General features: G+C 51.9%; 1 protein-coding gene across 1 annotated transcript in view; it reads right to left on the bottom strand.

Moving 5' to 3' along the window:
• Window positions 1–17,194, bottom strand: part of NPAS3 (neuronal PAS domain protein 3) — a 1,680,342-nt gene that overhangs the window by 24,364 nt on the left and 1,638,784 nt on the right. The gene's annotated exons all lie outside the window — the stretch shown is intronic.

The raw sequence follows: 17,194 nt of genomic DNA, 5'->3' as shown, positions 1-17,194 counted from the left end.
CCTGATACCACCTCATGCCTTTTTAGTCCGCCACCGCACCCTCCCTGACCCCATAGCTCATTCTTTAGTGTGCATTTTCATCCTCGCTTTCTCCCTTTGTCCCTGCATCTCTGTGTTTCTCTCCCTCCTTCTACCCGCCTTGAGTGTTTTTCCCTCTCTCTTGCTCTGGGGGAATGTCTGATGAGGTAACCTAAGTGCCAGTCCCCAAAAACAAGTGCTGGTGGGCCCCACCTGCACCCACTGGTTCAAATTAAACACCTCACTTGCTGCAGGTTCAGCTCTGACTGCAGTTCAAAAAGTGCCTCCTTTGCCACAATTATCCTTCTGCCCTAGACCCAGTCTTAGCCCCTGATAAACACAAATGCTGTCTCCCTAAATATAAAGAGGGCAACATTTATGTTTGAAAGGGAATCTGGTGTCTACAGGAGGCCAAGACTGTACCAGGCCTCTTGTTATAGTTCTTTTGGGATGGTAATAGCTCCAGAGATGGGAATGGCTCCTGCATGGGTCCGGAGAGCACGCACCCCTGCTCTTTGTTATTTTCTGTGCCCGACCTCTTGTTATACTTCTTTTGGGATGGGAATGTCTCCTGCATGGCTCCGGAGAGCACACACCCCTGCTCTTTGTTATTTTCTGTGCCCGGCCTCTTGTTATACTTCTTTTGGGATGGGAATGTCTCCTGCATGGCTCCGGAGAGCACGCACCCCTGCTCTTTGTTATTTTCTGTGCCCTACCTCTTGTTCTACTTCTTTTGGGATGGGAATGTCTCCTGCATGGCTCCGGTGAGCACGCACCCCTGCCCTTTGTTATTTTCTGTGCCCGGCCTCTTGTTATACTTCTTTTGGGATGGGAATGTCTCCTGCATGGTTCTAGAGAGCACGCACCCCTGCCCTTTGTTATTTTCTGTGCCCGGCCTCTTGTTATACTTCTTTTGGGATGGGAATGTCTCCTGCATGGCTTTAGAGAGCACGCACCCCTGCCCTTTGTTATTTTCTGTGCCCGGCCTCTTGTTATACTTCTTTTGGGATGGGAATGTCTCCTGCATGGTTCTAGAGAGCACGCACCCCTGCTCTTTGTTATTTTCTGTGCCCGGCCTCTTGTTATACTTCTTTTGGGATGGGAATTTCTCCTGCATTGGCTTCAGAGAGCACACACCCCTGCCCTTTGTTATTTGCTGTTCCCGGCCTTTTATTATAGTTCTTTTGGGATGGGAATGTCTCCTGCATGGCTCCGGAGAGCACGCACCCCTGCTCTTTGTTATTTTCTGTGCCCGACCTCTTGTTATACTTCTTTTGGGATGGGAATGTCTCCTGCATGGCTCCGGAGAGCACGCACCCCTGCTCTTTGTTATTTTCTGTGCCCGGCCTCTTGTTATACTTCTTTTGGGATGGGAATGTCTCCTGCATGGCTCCGGAGAGCACGCACCCCTGCTCTTTGTTATTTTCTGTGCCCGACCTCTTGTTATACTTCTTTTGGGATGGGAATGTCTCCTGCATGGCTCCGGAGAGCACGCACCCCTGCTCTTTGTTATTTTCTGTGCCCGACCTCTTGTTATACTTCTTTTGGGAAGGGAATGTCTCCTGCATTGGCTCCGGAGAGCACGCACCCCTGCTCTTTGTTATTTTCTGTGCCCGACCTCTTGTTATACTTCTTTTGGGATGGGAATGTCTCCTGCATTGGCTCCGGAGAGCACGCACCCCTGCTCTTTGTTATTTTCTGTGCCCGACCTCTTGTTATACTTCTTTTGGGATGGGAATGTATCCTGCATGGCTCCGGAGAGCACGCACCCCTGCTCTTTGTTATTTTCTGTGCCCGACCTCTTGTTATACTTCTTTTGGGATGGGAATGTCTCCTGCATGGCTCCGGTGAGCACGCACCCCTGCCCTTTGTTATTTTCTGTGCCCGGCCTCTTGTTATACTTCTTTTGGGATGGGAATGTCTCCTGCATGGTTCTAGAGAGCACGCACCCCTGCCCTTTGTTATTTTCTGTGCCCGGCCTCTTGTTATACTTCTTTTGGGATGGGAATGTCTCCTGCATGGCTTTAGAGAGCACGCACCCCTGCCCTTTGTTATTTTCTGTGCCCGGCCTCTTGTTATACTTCTTTTGGGATGGGAATGTCTCCTGCATGGTTCTAGAGAGCACGCACCCCTGCCCTTTGTTATTTTCTGTGCCCGGCCTCTTGTTATACTTCTTTTGGGATGGGAATTTCTCCTGCATTGGCTCCAGAGAGCACACACCCCTGCCCTTTGTTATTTGCTGTTCCCGGCCTTTTATTATAGTTCTTTTGGGATGGTAATGTCTCCTGCATGACTCTGGTGAGCACGCACCCCTGCTCTTTATTATTTTCTGTGCCTGGCCTCTTGTCATACTTCTTTTGGGATGGGAATGTCTCCTGCATGGTTCTAGAGAGCACGCACCCTGCCTTTTCTTATTTTTACCCGGTACCTCACAGTAGATTTCTGATTTTTACCCAAAATATCCAACTTCCTTTCCTGCTGATCGAGGGGTATGGAAAAATCACCCTTTTCATGTGGGTTCCATCCTTTTTCCTTGCAGCAGGCAACTGCATTGCACTTGTATTATAGATAGTGTACCATTGCTTTAAAGGTAACTGTGAGGTCCACGTAACAAATATTTGTCTATAGGCTTTAGATCCCTTCTTCAAGAGATATTGCATTTAACTTATGATTTTCACAATAAATAAATCAGACCTGCCGAAGAACGGTTGTGCACCGACTGACGAGCCCCAGTCAGGGGGAGACTGGTTCTGGGTTGTTTGTGCTCTGGTTCAGGGAGGACCTGGCCTGGCAGTTCAGGCTGGACTGTTCCCATTGGAGCAGGGTCAAAACTGATTTGCATATGGCACGGCCTCATTTTTTGGAATGAGCAGCAGGAGTTTCTTTCTTTTTTTAATTAATGTAAGTAGGCAGCAGATACTTTATCAACGAGAGGGGAAAAATAAATATTCTCATCAAAGCTTAGACCGTCCCGTCTCAGAACGATTTGAGTTTAATCGGCACAGTGTCGTATAGTTTCCACTACCCCAGACCCCAGCAGACCCTACTCAACTGGACCTTCCTCACAACCGACGATACCCTCAAGTTCATGAAGAGCATCCACTCTGGAGCCCCCTCGGATCCCTGCCCCCACTACATATTCAACAGAGCCAGTGCCTCCATCCGAACTCTGCCGCCCAATCAACTGTTTCATCGAATCTGCCATCTTCCCTGAAGACTAGAAACACAGCGAGATCAACCCTCTATTGAAGAAACCATTTTCCTACCCAACGGACCTCTAGAACTACAGACCCAACTCTCTGCTCCCCTTCCCAGCCAAAGTCATCTAGAAGGCCATCAACACCCAACCCTTTGAGTTCATCAAATCAAACATCCTGGACCTCTCCCAATCTGGATTCAGAAGCAACCACAGCACCGACACCACTCTCCTCACCGCCACAGACGACATCTCCATCTTCCTCAACAGAGGCGAAACTGAGGCCCTCATCCTCGTGGACCTATTGGCCGCTTTCAACACCGTCTCCCATGACACCCTCTGTGCCAGACTTCACAATGCCGGCATCCGCGACAACGACCTTGACTGGGTCTGCTCCTTCCTCACCGGCGGAACACAGAGTCAGACTTTCACCTTTTCTCTCAGAACCCAAAAAATCAGCAGCGGAATGCCACAGGGCTCCGCCCTAAGCCCCACCCTTTTCAACATCTACACGGCCCTGTTCGCAACCATCACCAGAAACCACGGACTCAAAATTGTCGACAACACCCAGCTGATCCTCTCCCTCACCAGCGAACCCACAGCCGCCAAGAACAATTTCCACAGCGGAACGAAGGCTGTCGTCACCTGGATAAAGGAGACCTGCCTCAAGCTCAACTAAGACAAGACCGAAGTCCTCATCCTGGGCCCCAACCCCTCCACCTGGGATGACTCCTGGTGGCCCGCAAGCCTCAGACCTCCCCCACCCCCACACCCACGGACCACGCACAAAACCGCAGCATCATCCTGGACTCCTTGCTCTCAATGAACCGCCAGATCAACGCTGTCTCATCCACCTGCTTCCACGCGTTCCGCCTGTTTCAAAGGATCTTCAGTGGATCCCCACTGAGAAGGAACACAGCCATGCACTCCTCAGCGGCAGACTCGACTACGGCAACGCACTCTACACCGGCACTATGAAAAAGCTCTAAAAGAACACATGACAACAGTACATGGAGGATAGCGGGAAATCTTGGCTCAGCTTTGCCAACCGAGCCAGTAAAACTGAGGGCCTCATTCACTACTTTTTGGCATAGGACAGCGCCACAAGCCTTCCTGCTGCGCTGCTCTGCATCGAAAGAAAAGGGCAGGAATGCGCCGTATCTATGAGATATTGCAGCTTCCTGTCCTCTCCCACTGTACTGGCTCACAATTGGCTGCCATGCGCCAACGCAGGCACCCTTGCACCCTGGTCCAAGGGTGTCTGCGTTGTAGGAAGGATAGGGACTCCTTCCTGCACAAAAACAAATACATGGAGGTCTTTTCCTCCTTCTATGTGTGTTGCAAAATGCAGCACACGTAGAAAGAGGAAAAAACAAGGAAGAAGAAAGCTATTTCTCCTCGTTAAGCCGCGAGGTGTAGGCTATTGAAGCATTCCCAGGTTTACAGCTTGTTGTAAATCTGGGAACGTGTCAAACGCCATGGGTGTTAAGTGGGAACACCCACCAGAACGCCCATGGCATGCCTCCCAAAGGAAGTGTGAGGCAATGCAGCGCCTTGTGCTGCGTTGTCTCATATCATATCTACAAGGCCATGAAAAGTCATGCAGGATTGCTTTACGTGACTTCGTAGATATGTGTAAGCCCAGTTCGCCGCCAGAACCCCAATTATAAGTGACGTTCCGGCGGCGTACTTGGCTTGTAAATAAGCACCTGGAAGTGTAGGGCTCTCAGAAAGAGAATCTTTTCATAGCAAAGCTAAACGGGCCCATGATGACTGCTTGTCTGCTGCCTCTCAGAAAGGAGCACAACAATGCCAGTCAGGGCAGGCCCCAAATCAGAGTGACCGAGACAGCGTCCTGGGCGGAAAGAACATTTGGCGTTTGTTGGGAGGCAGGAGGTTGTTGCAGTGTGCTGGCAGGAGGTGTGAGGAAGATGGGAGGAGAGCTGAGGGTTGATGGGGTGCTAACAAATACTTTGAGTTACATTAAGGGCTGATTACAAAGTCTTAAACAGGACCCGATTGAGGCCAAGTGGGGTGGAAGAGCTGCTGTTGTTTGAATGACATTAACCCAGGCAGCTCCCGGCTGTGCTGCTCGGACTATTGGTGCCCCAGTCCTGGGCGCAGCCTGCCCATGCCCAAGGCCGGCCCGGACTCCAGTGCATCTCTGCCACCCCCAGCACTCACTTACTCATCTATCAGAATAGAGTGGCTGACAGTGTCGAATGCAGCGCAGAGGTCAAGGAGGCTAGGGCTGCCACCCGTCCTTGGTCCACGATCACTCTCAACACATCTTGGGTGTGATGAGGGATGGAAGTCTGATTAAAGAACTGTTAGGGATGAACTGAGATAGGTGTTTGTTTACTGACTTCTGAGGCACAGAGTAAGAAGGGGAACATGGGGATTGTTACCTGGAAGAGCATTTTTTTCTAAACAACCAAACTTCACATGCATGTTTCAAATCTTCCAGCAGCCTGTTGGGCCCACTGGATGAATGTATAGCTGACACATTATCAGCATGTATAATCTGCGCCGCCAGATGGAAAATACAAGCTGGACAGGGGCCGTCTGGAGCCCCAGAGTTAAAGATCTGTTTAATTTGAAATATAGCCTCATGGGACATGAGAGATGAGGTACACAAAGATGTAAGGAGGAAGCGAACGTCCTCACTACTGTAAGGGCCGAGAGGAACTTTCAAAAAGGAGTGCACCCTCCCGTGTGTTAACACTAGGTCACAGTAAGTGCTCCTCTAGTACAGAAATCGTGTTCATGACTTCTGTTGAGATGGAACCTGATCCAACAGTGATGGGAAGTCCCTATGTGAAGCCGAGGACGATGGTCCACTAGACTGTGGGGAAGGAAGCACGTCCTTTTGTTTTATTTACCCTCACACACCCTAGTGGTGTCATGCTTCATCATCGGGTCACCCTGACGCCTAAAAGTCAGGGTGGGCTCGACCGTATTTCAGGGATCTCTGAGAGATATTATTGGCCAGGGGGAATAAAGAATAAAAATCCGCAGACAGATCCCAGTTTTGCTTTATTCTTGGATCTGTCAGGGATATCGAAATTAAAGATGAAAAGGGTTGTGAGGTTATTATGGTCCTAAGACCCTAGTGCCAACATGTTTCAGTCCACAGGTGCCCCTAGAGGGTGCTGGACTTTCTTCAGGGCTTTGAAAACGTCCTCCCTGGAAAAGACAATAGTGAGGGCATTTCCCTATACTATTTTTGAGAAGGGCAGAAAGTATCATCAGAAAGTATCATCAGAGTATTTATATTTTTGGTGCTAAGTCCCGATGTGGGGAGGGTAGTGTTTCACGAGGGACCTCACGCTGTAAAAAGGGTAGCCCTGTAGTCACACTGCGGCACAAAAGCAATCCTAAGAGGTATATTCCTCTTTCTAGGAGTGCTGCAGAATGGCGCACACATAGGTAGAGGAAAAAACGGGAAGAAATTAAGTTATTTCTCCTCTTTACGCCTCACCTCGGGAGGAGCTGGCCATCCCCCAGGTTTACATGTTTTTGTAAATATCGGGCAGCGTCAAATTCCATGGATGTTGCGTGGGAAAACCCACTGCAACGCCTCCTGGGCACCAGGTAAGGCGACGCAGCGATTTGCACTGCATGGCCTTACTCATGAGTTATTAGGCTACACAAAACCATGCAGAGTGGCTTTGAGTGGCCTCATGAATCGGAATGAGAACCCTGCGTCACACATGTGCCACTTTACGTGGCTCTCATAAATAGGCCCCTGTAGGGCTTATTTATTTGTTTTTATGCAAGGCAGCGCAGCAAGTCACTTTGCTGCGCTGCCCTTCGTCAAAAGAAAATGGCAGTAATGCGCCGTATCTATAAGATACAGCGCATTCCTGTCCTCTTCCACTGCGCTGGCGCACAATTAGCTGCCTTGCGCCAACTCAGGCACCCTTGCAAGGGTGTCTACGTTACAGGAATTATTGTTTTTGTGCAGGAAGGGACACCTTCTTGCACAAAAAGAATCAATGGAAGCGTTTTCCTCCTTCTATGGGCGCTGCAGAATGCAGCACACATGGAAAGAGGAAAAATCGAGGAGAGTTATTTGTCTTTGTTACACCTCTCCTGGGGAGACGTAGGCTTTTGACGCATTCCCAGGATTACAAGTCCTTGTAAATCTGGGAATGTGTCAAAATCCATGGGTGTTGCGTGGAAACACCCACCGTAATGCCCATGGAACGCCTCTTGATGCAGAGGAAGGCAACGCAGTGAATTGTGCTGCTTTGCCTTACTCGATATCTACGAGGCCGTGAAAGGTCACGGAAAGTAGCTTTGTGTGGCCTTGTAGGTAGGGGTCTTCGCTCTGCACCGTGGGTGTGTCATAAAAAGTCACGCACCGGCGGTGCATTGGGCTTATAAATAAGCCCCTAAGGAGATTGTTTACTCGTTTTTTTATGCAAGGCAGAGCAGCGTCACTTTGCTGCGCTGCCCTGCGTCAAAAGGAAAGGGCAGTAATGCGCCGTATCTATAAGATACAGCGCATTCCTGTTCTCTTCCACTGTGCTGGTGCACAATTGTCTGCCTTGCAACTAATGCAGGCACCCAAGGGTCTCTGCGTTGTAGGAATGACTGTTTTTGTGCAGGGAGGGACTCATTTACAAGCTTTGAGCATAGGACAGCAGCGCAAGCCTTCTTGCTGTTCTACCCTACAAAGACAAAGGCAAGAATGCGCTGTATTTATGAGATACTGTGCAGCACCGTACTCTTCCCCAGCGCTGGCGCACAATTGGCTGCCATGCGCTGAAGCAGGAACCTTTGCAAGGGTGTCTGTGATGTGGGAATTGTTGTTTTTGTGCAGGAAGGGGCACTTTCCTGCACAAAATCAATGAATGGAGGTGAGTTCCTCCTTCTATGTGCGCTGTCGACTGCAGCTCACATAGAAAGAGGAAACCCGCATTTGAGTTACAATTGGTCGCGCATTTGCGGTTGTTAGAGCTTTTGTAGTAAATGACGTTGTTTTTTTACTTTTGTTTGTGTCTTTGCCGTAAAGTGATCGTGTTTGCACAGCTCTCCAGCCACGTGTATGGTCTCGCGCTGCTGCAGAACCAGAGAATTGGCAACAGTTTATGAGGGCGACAGGAGGTGACGAATACATGACACCCATGGAAAAGGAATTAAAACGAGTCTCAGTGGGTTACAGTGTTTGCTGCAGAGACACAGAAGGTCTCAGATCCCAAGACCTCAGAATTACAAATACACCTGACTTCCTGCGCAGCCGGATGTGGCCTGCAGCTGCCGCTGTTCTGTGTTTGGAGCCGCTCTGCCCTCTCGCACAGGCCCTCCTGGGGCCCAAAGCCAAGAGCCTCAGGCTCGCCCCCGCCGGAAGTGACCTACTCCAGTTGCAGATGTATTGGATGCAGCATCACAGCCCCGGGGCTGGAGTTTCTGCATTGCTTCCCTCCTCCACTGTTACCGGGTGCGCTGCGAAGCGCGACCACTGGAGGGCAGCGCTCCCCCACGCACCGCCAGCAGCGTGTCCTTGTCCCAGCCTGCTGCAATGAAAAAGCACCGAAGGCTGCAATAAATTTGGCTAAATTAGCTGCTAAATGGTTATCTCAAGTAATATGTATTTGCATTAATCATCTTTGCTCTAAAGCAGAACACGCCGGAGTCGCAGAGAAGCAGTAAATTCATATTGTCCATTTAATTACCCCTAATAAGGACTCAGACAGATGGGGGCGGGGCGCTGCCCCTTAAGGAAATGCGAAAAGTCACCAGGGAAAATGTTTCTTTTTCATTAAGTGACGTTCAAGTGCCAGAAGCTGAGTGACGGGTGGGCCTGCCCTTCAGCTCTAGAACTCTGACCGGTCCCCTCTCTGAAGCACTCTGTGCTGCCCTCTCCAACAGGCCCGGTTCTAGAGGGTGGGCCAGGTGGGCCTGCCCTTCAGCTCCAGTGACCATCTGAGAGCCTTTCTGGCTCACAGTGGAGTCTGATGGAGTGGGGGGCTTCATCTGTCCCCCGAGCACCCCAGAGCATCTGTAGCTGTCACACCCTCCACCCCATAAGCATTCCTCTGACAGGTCCCCTCTCTGAAGCACTCTGTGCTGCCCTCTCCAACAGGCCCGGTTCTAGAGGGTGGGCCGGGTGGGCCTGCCCTTCAGCTCCAGTGACCACTTGAGAGCCTTTCTGGCTCACAGTGGAGTCTCATGGAGTGGGGGGATTCATCTGGGGATGGCTGTCCCCTGAGCACCCCAGAGCATCTGTAGCTGTCACACCCTGCTCCACCCCATAAGCATTCCTCTAGAACTCGGACAGGGCCCCTCTCTCAAGCACTCTGTGCTGCCCTCTCCAACAGGCCCGGGTCTAGAGGGTGGGCCGGGTGGGCCTGCCCTTCAGCTCTAGAACTCTGCCCGGTCCCCTCTCTGAAGCACTCTGTGCTGCCCTCTCCAACAGGCCCGGTTCTAGAGGGTGGGCCAGGTGGGCCGCCCTTCCGCTCCAGTGACTACTTGAGAGCCTTTTTTGCTCACAGTGGAGTCTGATGGAGTGGGGGGATTCATCTGTCCCCCGAGCACCCCAGTGAATCTGAAGCTGTCACACCCTCCACCCCATAAGCATTCCTCTGACCGGTCCCCTCTCTGAAGCACTCTGTGCTGCCCTCTCCAACAGGCCCGGTTCTAGAGGGAGGGCCGGGTGGGCCTGCCCTTCAGCTCCAGTGACCACCTGAGAGCCTTTCTGGCTCACAGTGGAGTCTGATGGAGTGGGGGGCTTCATCTGTCCCCCGAGCACCCCAGAGCATCTGTAGCTGTCACACCCTCCACCCCATAAGCATTCCTCTGACAGGTCCCCTCTCTGAAGCACTCTGTGGTGCCCTCTCCAGTCCAATTTCTTAGTAAAACAGCTTCGAAGGGTCACGGTTTCTTCCCTGCACACTCGTGTCTCCCACAACCTGCATATTCTCTGGGTCCACAAACTCAGAAAGTTGTTCAACTTTTTCCCAGTTCCTCGAGATTTAGTTAAATCCCTGCTTCTCTCGGTTGTCGGGCTCACCTTGTGATCCTCCTCACATATACTTCTTCTTCTTGATGTTGTGGTCCCCTGCTTACGTCATTCTCCTACCCTTCACCCTGAATGGCGCGGCCACTCTATGGCGCTCATTACGGGCTCCCTGGAGTGGTTTTCCTGGGGGTGATTGGGGTTCACTGCTCCAGGCAACTCTGAGCAGGGCGGGCGTTGGTGCTGGTGATGCCCATGACCGCCTCCCCGGATTCACTCACTACCACCGGGCAAAAGTGCCCCTCGTGTCTCCAATCATAAGTTATTGCTAAACGCAGCACCCCCTCTTGAAGTCAGCGCCCCCTCCACAGGTCAGCGCCCGGTGCGGCTGCACCGGTCGCACTGCCCTAGAGCCCGCCCTTGCTCCGAATGGTCCCTTGTTTCTGGACCTGACAGACTGGCCCAGTTTTGCGCCCAGATTCACACTCGGCCAGAGGCAAAGTCCACACCCGCCTGCTGCCCTCAGCAACTACGGGGAAAATACCATGCTCCCCCAGAAAGGCTATAGCCCCCTCCCCGCAGCTAAAGTCCCCACCCTCTTCCTCTACCTGCTCAGAGGTAAATGCCAGCGTTTAACTCCCCAGAATAACAATGGCTATGCCACATTCTCGGGTGTTTAACCAGAGGTCGAAGTGGGCGGGATCTGAGGGGCGCGACGCGCGCACACATTTTAAATTTGACTAAACCGTTCCCCCACTTTATGTTAAACGGTGACAGTCCAGGACGGTTAATTGGACATTTGAGGTGCACTGGCTTTTGACTTCCGAGGACCCCCAATTTATCATTACTGGAACCCAGGGACCCCCCTCTCCTCAAATGATTGGAATCCGAGGACCCCCCCCTGAGTCATGACGGCTGGCCCAGTGCCTCCGCCTAAGCATTGAGGATGATTTGAACCGCAAAACAATGCACTAAAAATACAGGAAAAAACATTCAAACAAATGATCATCATTTTTATTTAAATCACAAACACATACAAATAAAACACACGTCATACGAAGGTTGGAGCTTTTCTGAAGTCAGTTGAGGTCGGTCCTTGTCCATTCTTTATTCCGTCTGACGCCCCTGCACGGCTCCCACCAATCATTCCGAGGACACTGACTTAACTTTTAGACTCCGGTTCCAAATTCCTTCCCATGTACAGTTTGTTTCAACATTTCCACGTGTACATTTAGCTTTGTTCTTTCTGAACAATTCTTGAATCTGTTAATATTATTTCATTTTCTAAGTAGTGGTGGAACCCCAGAGAAGGCTTCACGGGTCCCCAGAGGTCCTCACACCGCAGGGTGGGACCCTCTGCCCCATATGAAGTGTGGGGCAGGGGTCTCCAGGGCTGTGACGCCGAGGGAGGGCGCACCTAAAGATGAACAGGCCTTCTCACCTGGCCGGCCGTCTACCCCTGATAGAAACGCCGGTGCGCGCACCTGGTTAATGTGGAAGCCGGTACTGGCTTTATTTGATGGAGTCACTTGAAGCTTCCGGAGGACAAAGATGTATTTTTTAGTGGAATTGTAAGGTGGCCAGCTGCGCTGTGAGGGGATTCTTTAAAGGGACTAGTGAAGCGTCGCTTGCACTAGGTACAGTCTGCACATTACTAGGGTCTATAGGTTGAAAGTCCTTTCTTATCCTCCGTTTCGTGGCAGGCTGGCTTATACTGTGAGCAACGCAAGGTTCAAATAAGAAGTTACATCTTCACAGCGCTTTCTGTCACAGACTGGGAACTCGTAGCACTATAAACACAGAAGTCCCCATTCCCCTCTTCAGCAACCAGAAGTCAGTTCTGTGGCTCTCTGGTCGCACACAGATACGTGCAGAGATCACGTTGACAACAGAGGTTTAATACCGTGATTTAGGGCGTTTCTCACTGATTAATGTCCATTTATTTTCTTTTAAAGAGTTATTTTGTATGTGGTTCCCTGAAGATGAAAGACTAACTCAAAAGTTACAGAACATTTTGGCCATTTTAACGACGCCTTCGAACCCCCTCCTGCCAGGGCCAGACTGGGAACCGAAACCGGCCCTGGCAAACTGCTTGGCAGGCCCCCCTGGGGGTGGGGAGGGGGTGCGGCCGGGCTGTTTGCCAGGGTCGGTTCAGTCTGATTTCGTTGGGAAACAGCCTTTACCACGAAGCATTTTGTACGCGTTACGTTTACAACGGTCCACTTACCTCGTAAACGTCTTCACAACGCGTATTGCTTCCACGACCGTCTTTACCACGCAAGCAACGTCATCACGGAACGACCTCTTCCTCATCCGAAAAAAAAGCGTCAGTCCTTCTTTGGTGTCGGCGATAAGGACTCAGCAGCCACAGGAGACGAGTCTGCTTTGAGGGGAGGCAAGGACTCAGCAACCATAGGGACTTACTATAGGATAAGGACTCAGCAGCCCCTGGAGACGGCTTTGTGGGGAGGCAAGAACTCGGCAACCGTAGAGCCTTACCATAGGACAAGGACTCAGCAGCCACAGGAGGCAAGTCTGCTTTGAGGGGAGGCAAGGACTCAGCAACCACAGGGACTTACTGTAGGATAAGGACTCAGCAGCCACAGGAGACGGCTGAGGTGGGAGGCAACGACTCACCAACCATAGGACCTTACTATAGGATAAGGACTCAGCAGCCACAGGAAACGGCTTCGTGGTGAGGCAAGGACTCGGCAACCGTAGAGCCTTACTATAGGACAAGGACTCAGTAGCCACAGGAGACGGGTTAGGTGGGAGGCAACGACTCACCAAACATAGGACCTTACTATAGGATAAGGACTCAGCAGCCACAGGAGACGAGTCTGCTTCGAGGAGAGGCAAGGACTCAGCAACCACAGGGACTTACTATAGGATAAGGACTCAGCAACCACAGGAGACAAGTCTGCTTTGAGGGGAGGCAAGGACTCAGCAACCACAGGGACTTACAATAGGATAAGGATTCAGTAGCCACAGGAGACGGCTTCGTGGTGAGTCAAGGACTCGGCAACCGTAGTTCCTTACGATAGGACAAGGACTCAGCAGCCACAGGAGACGGCTTCGTGGTGAGGCAAGGACTCAGCAACCGTAGCCATACTATAGGACAAGGACTCAGCAGCCACAGGAGACGGCTTAGGTGGGAGGCAACGACTCACCAACCATAGGACCTTACTATAGGATAAGGACTCAGCAGCCACAGGAGATGAGTCTGCTTCGTGGAGAGGCAAGGACTCAGCAACCACAGGGACTTACTATAGGATAAGGACTCAGCAGCCACAGGAGGCAAGTCTGCTTTGAGGGGAGGCAAGGACTCAGCAACCACAGGGACTTACTGTAGGATAAGGACTCAGCAGCCACAGGAGACGGCTGAGGTGGGAGGCAACGACTCACCAACCATAGGACCTTACTATAGGATAAGGACTCAGCAGCCACAGGAAACGGCTTCGTGGTGAGGCAAGGACTCGGCAACCGTAGAGCCTTACTATAGGACAAGGACTCAGTAGCCACAGGAGACGGGTTAGGTGGGAGGCAACGACTCACCAAACATAGGACCTTACTATAGGATAAGGACTCAGCAGCCACAGGAGACGAGTCTGCTTCGAGGAGAGGCAAGGACTCAGCAACCACAGGGACTTACTATAGGATAAGGACTCAGCAACCACAGGAGACAAGTCTGCTTTGAGGGGAGGCAAGGACTCAGCAACCACAGGGACTTACAATAGGATAAGGATTCAGTAGCCACAGGAGACGGCTTCGTGGTGAGTCAAGGACTCGGCAACCGTAGTTCCTTACGATAGGACAAGGACTCAGCAGCCACAGGAGACGGCTTCGTGGTGAGGCAAGGACTCAGCAACCGTAGCCATACTATAGGACAAGGACTCAGCAGCCACAGGAGACGGCTTAGGTGGGAGGCAACGACTCACCAACCATAGGACCTTACTATAGGATAAGGACTCAGCAGCCACAGGAGATGAGTCTGCTTCGTGGAGAGGCAAGGACTCAGCAACCACAGGGACTTACTATAGGATAACGACTCAGCAGCCACAGGAGGCGAGTCTGCTTCGAGGGGAGGCAAGGAGTCAGCAACCACAGGGACTTACTATAGGATAAGGACTCAGCAGCCACAGGAGACGGCTGAGGTGGGAGGCAACGACTCACCAACCATAGGACCTTACTATAGGATAAGGACTCAGCAGCCCCAGGAGACGGCTGAGGTCGGAGGCAAGGACTCAGCAACCATAGGGACTTACTATAGTATAAGGACTCAGCAGTCACAGGAGATGGCTTTGTGGTGAGACAAGGACTCGGCAACCGTAGAGCCTTACTATAGGATAAGGATTCAGCAGTCACAGAAGACGAGTCTGCTTCGAGGAGAGGGAAGGACTCAGCAACCATAGGGACTTTCTATAGGATAAGGACTCTGCAGCCACAGAAGACGGCTTTGTGGTGAGGCAAGGACTCGGCAACCGAAGAGCCTTACTATTGGACTAGGACTCAGCAGCCACAGGAGACGGCTGCATGGTGAGGGAAGGACTCTGCAACCGTAGAGCCTTACTATAGGACAAGGACTCAGCAGCCACAGGAGACGGCTTTGTGGTGAGACAAGGACTCGGCAACCGTAGAGCCTTACTATAGGATAAGGACTCAGCAGTCACAGAAGACGAGTCTGCTTCGAGGAGAGGGAAGGACTCAGCAACCATAGGGACTTTCTATAGGATAAGGACTCGGCAGCCACAGGAGGCAAGTCTGCTTTGAGGGGAGGCAAGGACTCGGCAACCACAGGGACTTACTGTAGGATAAGGACTCAGCAGCCACAGGAGACGGCTGAGGTGGGAGGCAACGACTCACCAACCATAGGACCTTACTATAGGATAAGGACTCAGCAGCCACAGGAAACGGCTTCGTGGTGAGGCAAGGACTCGGCAACCGTAGAGCCTTACTATAGGACAAGGACTCAGTAGCCACAGGAGACGGCTTAGGTGGGAGGCAACGACTCACCAAACATAGGACCTTACTATAGGATAAGGACTCAGCAGCCACAGGAGACGAGTCTGCTTCGAGGAGAGGCAAGGACTCAGCAACCACAGGGACTTACTATAGGATAAGGACTCAGCAACCACAGGAGACAAGTCTGCTTTGAGGGGAGGCAAGGACTCAGCAACCACAGGGACTTACAATAGGATAAGGATTCAGTAGCCACAGGAGACGGCTTCGTGGTGAGTCAAGGACTCAGCAACCGTAGTTCCTTACGATAGGACAAGGACTCAGCAGCCACAGGAGACGGCTTCGTGGTGAGGCAAGGACTCGGCAACCGTAGAGCCTTACTATAGGACAAGGACTCAGCAGCCACAGGAGACGGCTTCGTGGTGAGGCAAGGACTCGGCAACCGTAGAGCCATACTATAGGACAAGGACTCAGCAGCCACAGGAGACGGCTTAGGTGGGAGGCAACGACTCACCAACCATAGGACCTTACTATAGGATAAGGACTCAGCAGCCACAGGAGATGAGTCTGCTTCATGGAGAGGCAAGGACTCAGCAACCACAGGGACTTACTATAGGATAACGACTCAGCAGCCACAGGAGGCGAGTCTGCTTCGAGGGGAGGCAAGGACTCAGCAACCACAGGGACTTAATATAGGATAAGGACTCAGCAGCCACAGGAGACGGCTGAGGTGGGAGGCAACGACTCACCAACCATAGGACCTTACTATAGGATAAGGACTCAGCAGCCCCAGGAGACGGCTGAGGTCGGAGGCAAGGACTCAGCAACCATAGGGACTTACTATAGTATAAGGACTCAGCAGTCACAGGAGACGGCTTTGTGGTGAGACAAGGACTCGCCAACCGTAGAGCCTTACTATAGGATAAGGATTCAGCAGTCACAGAAGACGAGTCTGCTTCGAGGAGAGGGAAGGACTCAGCAACCATAGGGACTTTCTATAGGATAAGGACTCTGCAGCCACAGAAGACGGCTTCGTGGTGAGGCAAGGACTCGGCAACCGAAGAGCCTTACTATAGGACTAGGACTCAGCAGCCACAGGAGACGGCTGCGTGGTGAGGGAAGGACTCTGCAACCGTAGAGCCTTACTATAGGACAAGGACTCAGCAGCCACAGGAGACGGCTTCGTGATGAGGCAAGGACTCGGCAACTGTAGAGCCTTACTATAGGACAAGGACTCAGAAGCCACAGGAGACGGCTTTGGTGGGAGGCAACGACTCACCAACCATAGGACCTTACTATAGGATAAGGACTCAGCAGCCAAAGGAGACGAGTCTGCTTCGAGGAGAGGCAAGGACTCAGCAACCACAGGGACTTACTATAGGATATGGACTCAGCAGCCACAGGAGACGAGTCTGCTTCGAGGGGAGGCAAGGACTCAGCAACCACAGGGCCAGACTCCAGGATAAGGACTCAGCAACCATAGGGCTATTTTCCAGGATAAGGACTCAGCAGCCACAGGAGACGAGTCTGCTTCGAGGGGAGGCAAGGACTCTGCAACCGCAGGGCCTTATTGCAGGATAGGGACTCAGCAGCCACAGGAGACGAGTCTGCTTCGAGGGGAGGCAAGGACTCAGCAACCACAGGGCCAGACTCCAGGATAAGGACTCAGCAGCCACAGGAGACAGCTTCGGGGGAGGCAAGGACTCTGCAACCACAGGGCCTTATTGCAGGATAGGGACTCAGCAGCCAAAGGAGACGAGTCTGCTTCGAGGAGAGGCAAGGACTCAGCAACCACAGGGACTTACTATAGGATAAGGACTCAGCAGCCACAGGAGACGAGTCTGCTTCGAGGGGAGGCAAGGACTCAGCAACCACAGGGCCAGACTCCAGGATAAGGACTCAGCAGCCACAGGAGACAGCTTTGGGGGAGGCAAGGAGTCAGCAACCATAGGGCCTTATTGCAGGATAAGGACTCAGCAGCCACAGGAGACAAGTCTGCTTTGAGGGGAGGCAAGGACTCCGCAACCACAGGGCCCAACTCCAGGATAAGGACTCAG

This window comes from Triturus cristatus, chromosome 9, assembly GCF_964204655.1.
Source record: "Triturus cristatus chromosome 9, aTriCri1.1, whole genome shotgun sequence".
In the NCBI taxonomy this organism is placed as follows: domain Eukaryota; kingdom Metazoa; phylum Chordata; class Amphibia; order Caudata; family Salamandridae; genus Triturus; species Triturus cristatus.
The sequence above is the reverse complement of the archived record's forward strand: the minus strand, read 5'-3'. Positions and strand labels throughout refer to the sequence as shown.